At 34.9% G+C, this 13,144-nt stretch overlaps 1 long non-coding RNA gene and 1 other non-coding gene across 2 annotated transcripts; one reads left to right on the forward strand and one right to left on the reverse strand.

The window, feature by feature from the left end:
- The first annotated feature begins 3,468 nt into the window (after positions 1-3,468).
- On the forward strand, positions 3,469-3,540 carry Trnah-gug (transfer RNA histidin (anticodon GUG)). The gene has a single exon. It is a non-coding gene; the product is annotated as a tRNA-His (tRNA).
- A 180-nt stretch (positions 3,541-3,720) lies between these two features.
- Positions 3,721-5,229, reverse strand: LOC126759604 (uncharacterized). The gene is made up of 2 exons (XR_007667029.1): positions 4,219-5,229; positions 3,721-4,180 (listed from the first exon to the last, which is right to left on the reverse strand). It is a non-coding gene; the product is annotated as an uncharacterized LOC126759604 (long non-coding RNA).
- Positions 5,230-13,144: the final 7,915 nt, after the last annotated feature.

The raw sequence follows: 13,144 nt of genomic DNA on the forward strand, positions 1-13,144 counted from the left end.
ACTTACCGTTAGCTTGAAAATGTTTTAAGTGCTGGTGCTTCAATATTGGCGACAACGCCTCACAACTACACATACACTTTTGTTTGTATGTGTGAGTATGTTTGCTTGTGATTTATATATTTTCGAGTACATCGGTGTATATATATATCGAAGTATGTATGTGTGTGTGTCTGTGTTTGGGTGGCTGCCATTGTTGTGCTTAGTTCGCCATTTGTTGGCTACTTCTGCTAGATAATAAATCTTTGTATTTTCTTTGGCTGGCTGTTCTCATTTACGCTTGCAACATATTAGCTTGCAACAACAAATACTTACTTGCTACCGTGACAGTTTTATTGCGCATACTTTGAATGCTTTAACTTGCCACAAAAGGGGACAAACAGCAACAGTAGCAACAACAACAGCAACAGCATCACTTGCAATAATAGCAACAAAAATGACAGCAACACTGCTAATGTATGTAAGCTGTAATGCCCTCAAGGTAGCTGATGGCACACGCTCCGTCGGCGAACATCCCACACGTTGTCCTTTTGCGCAACAACAACGACACCAACAACACGCATAGCCTTGAGCTTTGTGCGCAACGGCTGTTGACTGCAACACTTGCAACATTTTGTGGTTGCGCCACATGAGACGCTTCAAATCGCTTCGGCAGCAATGTGGCAAATAAATTGTCACCGCTGCTTGCCGCAAACGCTGTTTGCCGCCTACCTTCGGGCGCATTAGCCACGTGTATGTGTATGTATGTGTGTAGTTGTGTAAATACCTGTCGGCCATGTAAATAGCATATGTATACAGGTGCACATGTTGGTGTTCGTGGCGGCAAGCAAACAAGCGTTTCGAAATTGTTGTTGTAATTGTTGTACATACATATGTAGTGCATACTTCATTGATTGTGTCACCGATGATTCACCGTTTTGTTTGCGATATGCAACAACGGGCGCTTGCACAGTCTGGGTGGAAGCTTAAAGCTCTCCTCTAGGTGCATTTAAGCTATTTACAATTGAAATTTTTTCGAACACATTAGAAATTACATATATGTATTTCTTATCTCGAAGTTCTAGGTTTGGCGTGAACAGCTTTTTAAAAGCTTTCTCTCACAGTATTCGATAAGTCAATACATTTAGTCTGCTATTTTCCGGTTTTTGTTACAGAAGTTAAGAAACAATACTCAAAGTATGCGCTTTTCCGATTAGATTTTTCTTTTCGAAATATCTACCATTAAGAGACTGCCTTTAAATAGCAAAATATTACAACCATAGATAATATCGATTATAACATTCTCTGATGCCTACAAATTTTTATTTTATCTAACTGTCATTTTAAGTATTTGCTGTAATATCCATTCAGTGTTAAGCAAAACAAGATTGAAGGTACAAAATTTAAAATTTTTTTTCTGCAAGATTTTCCATAAGAGTATGAAATACAACATATCCGTCGATTTAAAAAATAAAATAAATATATAAAAATATCTTAGGCTATTATCTTAGACATATTCAATTTTTTTTTTAAGTTTATTGATTTATTATAAATTTATCAAACTAAAAAGGTTTAAGAAATTTTATATTTGAAAATGCGTTTGATAAGGGTTGCCACGTGATCCTTATTCTCAGCTTCCAGGCTGAAAATATGCAAAAATGTTAGGCGGAATGTTTTCAAGTTTTACTAAAATCTAAACGTGGAAATAACTAGAATTGCGGTCTACAGAATGTTTTGTTATACTCAACGAAAATCTTGTATTCGTTTCAAAAATAATTTGCATGGACTACTCAGAAACAATCTTACAAAACCATTGATAGTTTCATGAAGTGGATGCATAAATGTATCCATAACCGTTCTTATATCAAGAGCTACAAACCACTGTATACCAGTGTAATCGATTTAGGGATCGTCTCAGTGTGAAATTTTCGTGAAATCGATGTTTTGTTGCATTATCGGATAGTATATACCATAATAAATATTAAACAAAATTTTGAAATCGAAATTCAAATTATTACGGTCGCTAAAAGCGTTTCTTGTAGAAATTGAACAGAGTGGGGAACGGAGCGACTCCAATCTTTAAACGCGTTTTTCTCAGAATGGTGCTTTTCAAAACGGTTTCCACTCTCAAAGGAAGAGTTTTGAAGATATCTAGTTCCAATTCGAAGAAAATAGTTTTAACGTCATTCGCTATCGCGCTATGGAAGCTTTTCTTTTTTTTTTTAAATCTTCCTATATTTTCTACGAAAAACCAGCCAAAATCGGTATTTTTGTTCAAACCGCCGCCATTTTGTCAAATTTCCAAAAACACAAAAAAGATTTCATAGCGCGATAGCGACTTTCCTCCAGAATAATAATCTTTTGAAAATTTTGGTTTAGATCAAAATTGCGGCCGCAATCGTGGACATCGTACAGGACCTTTTTTTACGTGTCATTTCAACAATTAATTTAATTTTTATCATGAATGTATTTATTTATGAAGCAAATCGGACTGATTATTTAATTTCAACATTAAAAAAAATAGCGAAAATCAGTGATTTTTCGAAAACTCACACTGAGACGATCCCTTAAGAGCTTTGCTTACTCTGTCAAAACTGAATTCAATAACGGTTTTATTGAAAAATATAAAAGCGCGATAAATTTATAAATAAATGAGTCAGAAGACACAAAATTCGGTAGGTAATATTATGCTGGCATTTCTTCATTACGGTGCGAAAAGAGGTGAAATGAGAAATTGACCCACGCCTTCTTCCTACATCAGGCAATTTTAAATTCCATATTATTCATTCAATTTCCAGTATACAAGTCAATAACCATTTTAAATACCCAATTAACCCTTTGAACGAAAAGCCACCATTCAAGCCCTTTCTCACTTGCTTTAGATAGTTTTATTATCGTGGGCGAAAATCAGCGATAATCTTCTAAATGACAGCGTATTTTAAAAAGTTCAATTTTACACTAAATTTTTGTGTTTGCCTATATTCAAAATTTTATTATAAATATTTTTTTTTCGAAATGTCACAGTAGGTGTTGAAAATAAGTTCAAAAAATGTTTATAATAGAATTAAAAAGAGTTCAATCGACTTCTCATAGCTTGTAGTACATACATATGTATTCATACATACATACATTAGCCGAATTCAGTTAATTTTTGTGCAGTCATTATACTTATGGCTTTTTAAACGAACGGCATTTTTTTACTTTTCTTTTCAACCCATTTGGTGTTACCATTATTATTAGCTTTTCACATTCCACATTGGCTACTGTTACTATTGCTTTTTCGTGCCAATTACTTGCCTTTGGCCATTCACTGTTTCGTCTATCGGCCACTGCTACCACCTTGGGTGTGGTTCATTCTTACAAACTCTTTGGCCAGCGCACAAACATGCCTACATAGTATATATGTTGTGTTACTACAGAATGGCCTTAATATTTTTGAATTTTGTTTTGGCTTATTCAGTTACAAATAGTTGCAGCTGCAAGCTTCCAGTAGCCGTGATCGTCTAGTGGTTAGGACCCTACGTTGTGGCCGTAGTAACCCAGGTTCGAATCCTGGTCACGGCAATGTTGCACTCAGTAATGGGTGGTACATTGTCACGGATGAAAGTTGTGTTTTTTACTAAAAGAGTTTTTAGAAAAAAGTTTCGTAGTTATGAAACGGCTACAATTTTATAACCTTAAATGTGTAGTATGTCAACCATTTTTTTTATCTAGTGTACATAGTATATGGACTTTTTAATAATATTTGATAAAAGTCTATCGTAACATTCTATTGTTTCAATTTATGCTCCAAAAGCTCAGATGTGATAGCTAATTTGTTAATTAACAACAAAAATAAAGTTCGTTATTAAAATAGACTTCACAGCGAAAATTATGCTTTTTTTAACATAATTAAAATTTTGGGTTAAATAATACTTTGTGGGATGCTCTGAACTGTCCTTGACAGTTCTCATTAGTTAGGTTAGGTTAAGGTGTCGATTTTAACAGGGATCTCACTTGGAGGACTTAGAACGCTGGACTGTTGTGGTACCCAAAACTCCTATATAATAGATCACAAAATACTTACAAATATACAAAGCGCTTTAAGCCACAAATTTTTTGATGTTTCGACATGGACTCCACCAATTTTTCGTATAGTAGCCTCTTAGCTGGGCTTGTTTCGAGTTGACTTGGGTTCAGATCTTAAATTTTCAAATCTTTCGTTCTAAAACGGACCGCAGATTTTCATTTGCGTTTGGAGACTTTGTCAGTGTTCGTAAAATATGTGTATAGTTTAAAATGAGCAATTTCTTTTAAATTTCTGTTTCAGATTATTATTTAGATAGACTTGAAAGCTTTTCCGAATATATAATTTTGATGAACTCTGTAAACAAATTTCTTCAAATTTGTTTTTGTAGCTCAGCATTTAGTTTTCTCTGCATATATACTCTTTTTATCGACTCTAATCCATTTGAATTTCTCACCCACAATACTACGATATTCCAGAAGCTTCCAATCTGCTAACTTTGGCTTCGGTTTTTAGTACAGTTTGGTTTAATGTTGTTTGTTACAGGTTGTGCCGCTATAGAAACCAGATTCCCAGAGCATTCCTCATATAGTTCATGAGTAGGGGGTTTTTCATAAGAAATTTTGCAAACTTCGTTGTCTAAATCTGAAAGGCTTTTAACTGCCAACGCCTTGACCACTTTTTTAAGGTATTAGAATTAATGCCCTCACTTTAACAGCCATTTTCGTTTCTCTACAAACTCTACAAATGCCAGTATAAAATATAAAAGTAACAAATTTTATTTAGAACTGCCGTCATTAACACAAATTTCTTTAACATAATTTCGGTTGTCATTGTGATTCAATTATATAACATTTATTTTTAAGCATAATTTTAGCTGTGAACTTGTGTTTCTGTATGTGGATATACTTTTATTAAAAAGAAATAATTTCGGTGATTTTTGTTGGTGATTTTTTTGTTTTACCATTATTAATATTTCAGTTTTATTTTATTTGGCGCTTTTTTCATTGCTGAACGACTAAATTAAACAAATAAGGAAAGGCTAAGTTTGGGTGTAACTGAAAATTTCATACTCTGGAAATTTGCTAAAATCAAAGCCGGGGAAATACCTTCAGGTTCATAAGATTTTTAGTCATCTGGGTTCTAGAACAAGTTTTTACACAATTTCATCCATGTAATGCACCGTAAAGTAAGGTAAAATAAGCTTTCTCATTTTCATTTAGAAAACTCACATATTGCTCGATATATGCAGTATAAAGTCACTCGAAAATTAGAAAATCTTTATATTAGATACATATTTGGGGGCTAAGAGAAGTATTAACCCGATCCAATTCAATTAAGGCACAATATTTTATTATTATTACAGAAACATTTTCCTCGAATTTCAGCAAGATAAAGCGATTTTTTCGGCAAAATGTCAGCCATGCGCACTGAGGTCCACACATTCCGTATTAGGGACTTGAACATTTATGGTCCGATTTTAGCAATTTTTATACACGAAATGGAATACTTCAGAGAGAGATATTTGTGCAAAGTTTGGTATACATACATATTCATTGCTGCATTATTTGTTTCTTTGTAATTTAGAATTGTGTTATAGGCATGATTGTAGGCCGATATAATCTACTGTAACATTGAAATATTAGGAGCATGTTATGTATCGAATTTAGTTGAAATCCGTCGGGCAGGTCCCGTGATAAGTGGTTTCACCTGAAAGTGGACGGTGCCACGCAGTTTTTCCAATTTCGATAACGGCTCTTATAAAACCCTCTTGTACCATCCTGGATGCAAAAGATAACGTCTCTGAATATTGATTTATTACAAAATTAGTAGTTTTTTTACAAAAGAGGTGGCGGGGGTATCATTCGATTTCACCTATTTTCGCACTATCGTAAGGGTTGAAAAGATTTGCTCTGCGTAAATTTTTGGGGGATGTAGATATAATGGTTATATATGTATGTACATTAAACTTATTGGGATCAGCGTAACAGAGATCCGATTACGCCTATCTGAACCCATCCTTTCTTTTTTCGCAGGGTACCCTTCAATGAAGTTTCAGTGCGATATCCTATATCCATCTCGATTAGTTTTAGGTTAAGTTGACACATACAACCATCAGTTGAACAAAATTATTATATTCTGTAGCAACATGTTGCAAGAGTAGAAAAATAGAAAAACTATTTGAAAAATTAAACAAAACGATATATGTATTTCTCCATCTCATCCCAGCTTAGTTGTATGAATCTAGTCAACACATTTAGGTGAATATTTTGGGTATAAGGTGGGTTAACGCCAGAATTGAACCAAACGTCTTGAAACCTTTTACAAAAACGACCTCGAAAACAGGTCGGTTTTATGAATTCGACATCGAAAAATTTTGTGAATAGCCGTTCTAACCGGTAGTTGAAATAATCGCGACAAAGTCGGCGGTTATAACGAGAGTCTGGAAAATTGGGTTAAGCAGTGGCATTCTGGTGGTGGCCTATTTTGAAAGTCAATAGAGTCCGGGATAATTGTTTGTATAAACTTTTTTCATATTTTAGAGGATAAATAACATTAACAGAAGTTTTGCAAATTTTTATTTTTAATGAGAGCCTACTTAGATCTGTGTCTTTATTGTATACATTCATTTTGAGAATATAAATATACGCGAGCGCCCAGTAATAATCATTGCTTTGACGGTCATCCAAGAGTACACATCAAGTGCTGTAAATTACCTTCAAATATCAACGGAGATTTTGAAAAAAAAATACTATGGTGAAACCTGTGCAACGCAAATTTAAACCCTTTAGACCATGGGAAACAATTTCCCCACAAACAAAACACAAAAAAATTGAACAGCCGCCAGCACCTGCACCGATAACTCCTTCATCTCAGACCCCTCCTTTCGGAGGAAACGTTGGCAATTATCCAACGGTAGTCATGCCATCAAATTATGGATATAACTACGCTCAGCCATTACAGCAACAAATTCTGTTACCAATCTTTCTTTCACCTACGGTCCCAACAAAAGAACAAATTGCATTTGCAAATAATTTTCGAAAGCATTTGCTAATTCAAATGACTGCTGCTCAAATGAATGTTAGCTCTTATGTGGTTTCGAGCCATACTTACCAAATACACAAGAAAAGTTAGTTAATCGTAGGAAAATGCTTGGCACATTTTTTTTCGTGAATGTTCTTAATGGTTCAGTTTGTAATTAATTTCTCTTGTCTGAAGTTAGCCTTAGTGTCCCACCTCCCTGTGTATAGCAGATCCTTACTTTTAAAATGATCTTAAACAACCATGCCGCCTCTTACTGTATTGATTTTGTTCAGGCACCTTTATTTTACCTGACTGAGCTTTAATTTTTAAAAATATACATAAGGTACGGTATATAATTTAGTAAAATATTGATTCAAATGTCTTAACTTTTGAAATTTTCTGTTCCTGTAGCTTAGCATACAATAATATAATATTTATAGTTAAGTTAAGTAGCGTAAGAACTACCTGCCTTAGGAATTTGTCTTAAAAGCCGCTTTTTCCACAGCTAAGAAGCATTCGCGTTCTTGTCGTGAGTGGAGAAGCATTAACCTTCTTAGATGCAGAACATATGCGTGTTTAGCAAGGTCTATTCTCCATAAGTAAGAGTTTAATCTGTTACAATATCCAGAACCAAGTGGTATGAGGGTCAAAAGTATCAAGTGATCCATCCACAAATTTTGAGTTATTGGCTGTTGGAATTTTAGAGTCAATGATAAAAATATTGAGGTCTAGTCGGTAGTATATTATGCAGTTCTTAAATAGGGTTTGTAGACATCGACGGTGGGAGTTTTTCGCTCCTTGCGCCCCTTGTATTGAAAAAGCGAAAATGTCATGGAAGTAGAGATAAGCTTCACTTTCAAACAAATATTTTCGTTTACAATTCCATTCTGTCAGTTGGGGTATTTTTGAGAGCTATAAATTAAAGAGTAGTCCTGCTCAACGCCCTGTATAATTCTTAATAACTTTGCTAAGCGTTGAAGAAATGGAAGTGTGGAATATTGAGGGAAACGTAGATTGTTCAGTATTTTCTGGTAGCGTTTTATGATTGACTGTGTCAAAAGCTTCTGGTAAAGCATATATTCTGAAAACTTTAGTTGAGTATTGGAGAGTTGTACTTCACTTAAGAAGCTGTGATTTGTGTTTGTTTCTACGTTGTCTTCCTTCTAGTATATTTATAAAAAAATAAAAAATTCAATTCTTATGTTCGACCCGTTCGTCAAACTCAAGTAAAAGCAATACCACAATTTTTCTCCGAGGAAAAATCAATAGCATAATTTCTACAGCTTTATATCTCATGTAGTTTCATGCTCTATAGCTTAGTGGTTGTAGAGACAGTAATGAAACAGCATCGCACAAGACTGTGTTGTTAAGCCAATAAAGGCCGAATAAATTTGTCGAATTTGAATTTATTTAATATTTTTTCTGCAGAAATGTTTGAATATACTTTTGCTGATTTATTATTTATCTCACAATTATTAGCAATGATTGTATTTTTGGCTTTGCGGAAACGTAGAATTTTCGATGTGAAAAAGTTCAAACCTGCGATTCCGTAATTTTTGTCAAATTTCTTTCTTTCTTTTTATCAGCCCTATATTTTTGATATCAATATTTTTCCTTTGACTTATGATGCTGTACTTTTCATTGCTTTCTTAGAAATTGGAACACAATATCTTCAATGTCATCCATACCACTGTTTGGCCTACATTTTTCGCTGTTACTGCCAAAGTTGAAATCCTCTTCATTATGAGCACTTCCATTCCGATATCGTCGCAGTCTGCTTCGCTTATACCTTTTTATTTTGAAAAAATCATTATGGCTTTGTAAATCTTTGACTTTCGTGCGCGAACTTTTTGATGTCACTATAATCTTTGTCTATTCATTGAGCAACAATTCATACACTTTTTCTTTCAATTATATTAATATCAATGTTTCTTCTTCTATATCCTTATATACCTTCCCTATTTTGAAAAATTTTCTGCTTCTGAGAAATAATTTCTGTACTTTAATTTTAGAATCGACGCAAGTTTATTTCTCTTAGGTGATTGTTCCAAGTATAGAATGCTTCGACATCTCTATCTTCAGCAATACATTTACCTAGTCACGCAACACATTGTGGTATATGAATCCAGCTAAATTTTTGTTCGACGTTGATTCTTATCCAATCCGCCAAGCTCTGCAATTTCGGCAGATGGTTCTTCAAATTTGGAAACAACTTTGATGAGCTTGAATATTTTCTATAAATCAGTATTATAAAGGTAATTATGTTAAGTTGTATTTAGACCGCGATATTTTCAAGTCAGGTACTCAAAATTCGGTTCTTTTGTGCCTGATCAGCTTTATGTTGCAGCAAATTTAATGAGGGAACACTAAGAAGTGTCGGGGAGGCCGAACGTATTGAATTTCTACGAAATACAGCCCAAACTTTGCAATAAAATGCCATTTTAGATCTAAGCAAAAAATTAACATCAGCCTGAGATAACTTGACACATGGCAGATGAAAAAATTTGTGACAGCTAATCTTATGTTGACTACGATCCACTCTTAGACCACAAATACACCCCTGAGTTAAAAAAAATATAATTTCAATTACCGAGCAAAAATAAACACCTTCACACACTGTGAAAACTGAAACCAGAACTCAAAAGAAAAAAATTAAAGCTCTTAGTAGGTTCCTAACATACATTTTAAAAAATTTCAGTAAATTAAATTTATTTTATTTAATAAACTAAATAATTACCATTTCAAATTGATTCAGAGTCAGGATAAATTTTTTTTTTACAATGACTCATGCTATAAATACACATTTTTATACCCAAAAATTTACAGAAAAATATTCTAGTCGCTCCACACTTACTCCTAAAAGTTGACAACACTCTCGGTAATCTTAACCTAGAACACACACCCGGGTACAAATGTATCCACTTTCAACTTTGAAGTGTTGTAACTTTTGAACCGCTATACCTCTATACCGCTATCTAGGAAGACTATTTAGTTTGAGTTCAAATTCAAAATTTGAACCAGATCGGACCATTGGTTCAGGAGCTACAGCCTTCCAAACACATTATATACGTAAACACACACCCGGGATACGTTTGTACCCCAATAGTAAAATTCCTCATAATAATCAAAAAAAAAACATTTTTGATATTATTTTTTTATTTGAAAAATTAAAAATATTCATTTCAAACATTATATTATTGACTTTTATTATAAAAATTATAAAAATGCATTTTATATCTATGGAAAATCATGGCAAATAGAGCAATTTGTTGATGTGACCGAATGTTCAAGACACATTGGCTTCTTACATTTGGCGCACAGCTTTCTGGTTTTTCTACGGCGTTTTTCCTCTTGTGCGTAACATAAATAGCAAGATCCGGACACAGGTTTTGGCGTGCGCGCTGCGGCAGATGTTGATGCTGCTGTTGACACCATTGATTCCACCGGTCGGTTGAAATATGCTTCAATAGCAATTTTAGTCGAAAAATTTCGCGTTACTTGAAGATTTATGGCTCTGGCTTCAATAATGGGCATACACAATGCTTCAGCCAAGCTGCGCAGGATCTGCTTACGCTTGTTGTTTGTTCTCCAAGGCAACATAGGGTTATTCAAATCGTAGACAATGTAGGCTGCAAGAGCTGTAATGTCCAACATGTTGAAGAACATCGCTAGTGGCCATCGTTTTGTTTGTCTTTGTGTTGGATATTCCGCAAACATTTGGTCCATTCGATCAACACCACCTTTGGTACGATTATAATATTCAATTATTTCAGGTTTCCCACTGTCAGCTATTTCAGCATCATTATGCATGGTCGAAAGCAAAATTACTGCTTTATTTTTTTGGGAACATAAGAGCACATTGTCACATTATTTTTGAAGCCAAATGTCGTTGAACCAATTGTCCTGTTTTTGTTCTGCTTCATTTCTTGAGGAATATATGATTTGTTTTTGCGCAAAGTTCCAACGATCGTGAGTTTCCAGGTGAGAAGTTCTGCACTGGCAAGGTCGTAAACAAATTGTCCATTGTAATGTTTCGGCCACTTCCTTTGGTATTTGGCAGACAAATCTTTTCACCACTCGTTCGCCTTTTTTCGTTTCCCTTGGCCAGTATATATTTGTCCATGCAGTGGATATGCATTTGTGGCATCGCAAATCCACCAAACCTTGACACCATATTTAGCAGGTTTTGACGGCATGTACTGCGTAAACCGTGTGTGTCCACGGTAAGGAAATAATTGTTCATCAATCGTCAAGCATGAGCTGGGCTTGTAATGTGCAGCAAGATTATTGTTCATCATCGTCCACAACTCACTGATCGGTGCTGCTTTATCAGTTAGTAAGCGTGTTGCACGAGTGTTTTTATCGTCAAATCTTAGGAACCGCAATATCGAACAGAAACGGTTGACTCCCATTGTGGCGCGATATAAAGGATAGTTTTTGACGCTCCATAAATCTCGAACATGTTCTCCATTGCTATGGTTCGCACCAGTCATAATAAGTATGCCAAAAAATGCATACAGCTCTGTTATTGACACAGGCGTCCATGACTTAGGAGTTGTGTTTGGATGCGCATTGTTGTAAGCAATATAAGTTTCTTTTGCTAACTTATTTGTGTGGCGCATAATTATATCAGCCATTTCAACGTTCATGAAACATTTGAATGTTTGCTCTATTGACAACATTTCAGTGCATCTAGCTGGTCCAGAACGTTCTCTTATAATATTTAGTCTGAGTACCTGACGACTTACATTTGGTTCTTTCATCCACTCAGTACCATCACGTGCAACAAATTTTTCGGCACTAGCAGGTAATTCATTATTTTCTTCTACTTCTTCTTCTTCATCGTCTTCTTCATCATCCTCATAGTCCGCATAATCAGTTAATACTTCTGCGGCGCTTTGCGAAACTTCAGCATCGTCATCAGCAATTTCAATGTCATTGATTTGAATTTCTTCTTCATCTTCTGAGCCAAAGTCATAGGGAGCGTCATCGTCACAAATTTCATCAAATAAAGATTGTATATATGTATGTTCCTCAGTTTACTTTACCTTCTATATGCTGCACTTGATAAATATTCGTTTCTTCTTGAAGTCATTTCGTATCCAGTTATTTATAGTTTCAGTTATATTTATTTTCACTTATATTTTCACTTCTTACACTATTGAGCACCAAAACAATAATGAAAATAGCAACAGGCAGCATTTATAACAACACCTCGTTTGAAAACAACCCTTGCAGCTGCATATAAAATACAAAAAACAAAAGACAAAATACTTGTTATATATTAAAATATACATTTCAAAAAAAAAAATCATAGAAATTGGTTGAATAAGCATTAAAAAAACCGCAAAATAAGGTCCCGGGTACAAACGTATCCCGGGTGTGTGTTTACGTGGTATTTTCTGGGTGTGTGTTCTAGGGCTAGTCGCTCCACACTTACTCCTAAAAGTTGACAACACTCTCGGTAATCTTAATCCAAACTGAGCAATATGGCATTTTCTACGTCTATCGATGCTTATTTTAGCAACTAAATTTAGCAACTTTTATTTCAATTTATTATCATTTCCCTCCTCAAATCAATAACACTATGTTTTGAACTAAATCCGAAAATTATTTGGAAAAATATTTTCGAAACAGTATAACAGATTTGAGCACTAATTCGAAAGCTCACACATATCTGTCCTGTGTGGTTGAGCTCTTAATTGCTCATCACTGGAGCATAAGTCTTTTCCATCCCATACGATTCTTCTTCTTCTTTACTGGTGTAGACACCGCTAACGCGATTATAGACGAGTTAACAACAGCGCGCCAGTCGTTTCTTCATTTCGCTATTTGGTGTCACTTGGATATTCCAGGTGTGGCCAGGTCCTTCTCCACCTGATCTCTCCGACAGAGTTGAGGTCTTCCTTTTTCTTTCAAAGCTGGAGTGTTCTCTTCCATCGGGACAACATGATCTAGCCACTGTAGCCGCTGTCTTTTGACTCGCTGAACTACATATGTTACAGCTCATCGTTCCATCGAATGCGATATTCGCTGTTGCCAATGCACAGAGGACCTTAAATCTTCCGAAGTACCTTTCTCTCGAACAGTCGTAAGGCCGTCTCGTGATGTTATTGTCCATGCTTCTGCACCATTTAA

This window comes from Bactrocera neohumeralis, chromosome 5, assembly GCF_024586455.1.
Source record: "Bactrocera neohumeralis isolate Rockhampton chromosome 5, APGP_CSIRO_Bneo_wtdbg2-racon-allhic-juicebox.fasta_v2, whole genome shotgun sequence".
NCBI classification, from domain to species: domain Eukaryota; kingdom Metazoa; phylum Arthropoda; class Insecta; order Diptera; family Tephritidae; genus Bactrocera; species Bactrocera neohumeralis.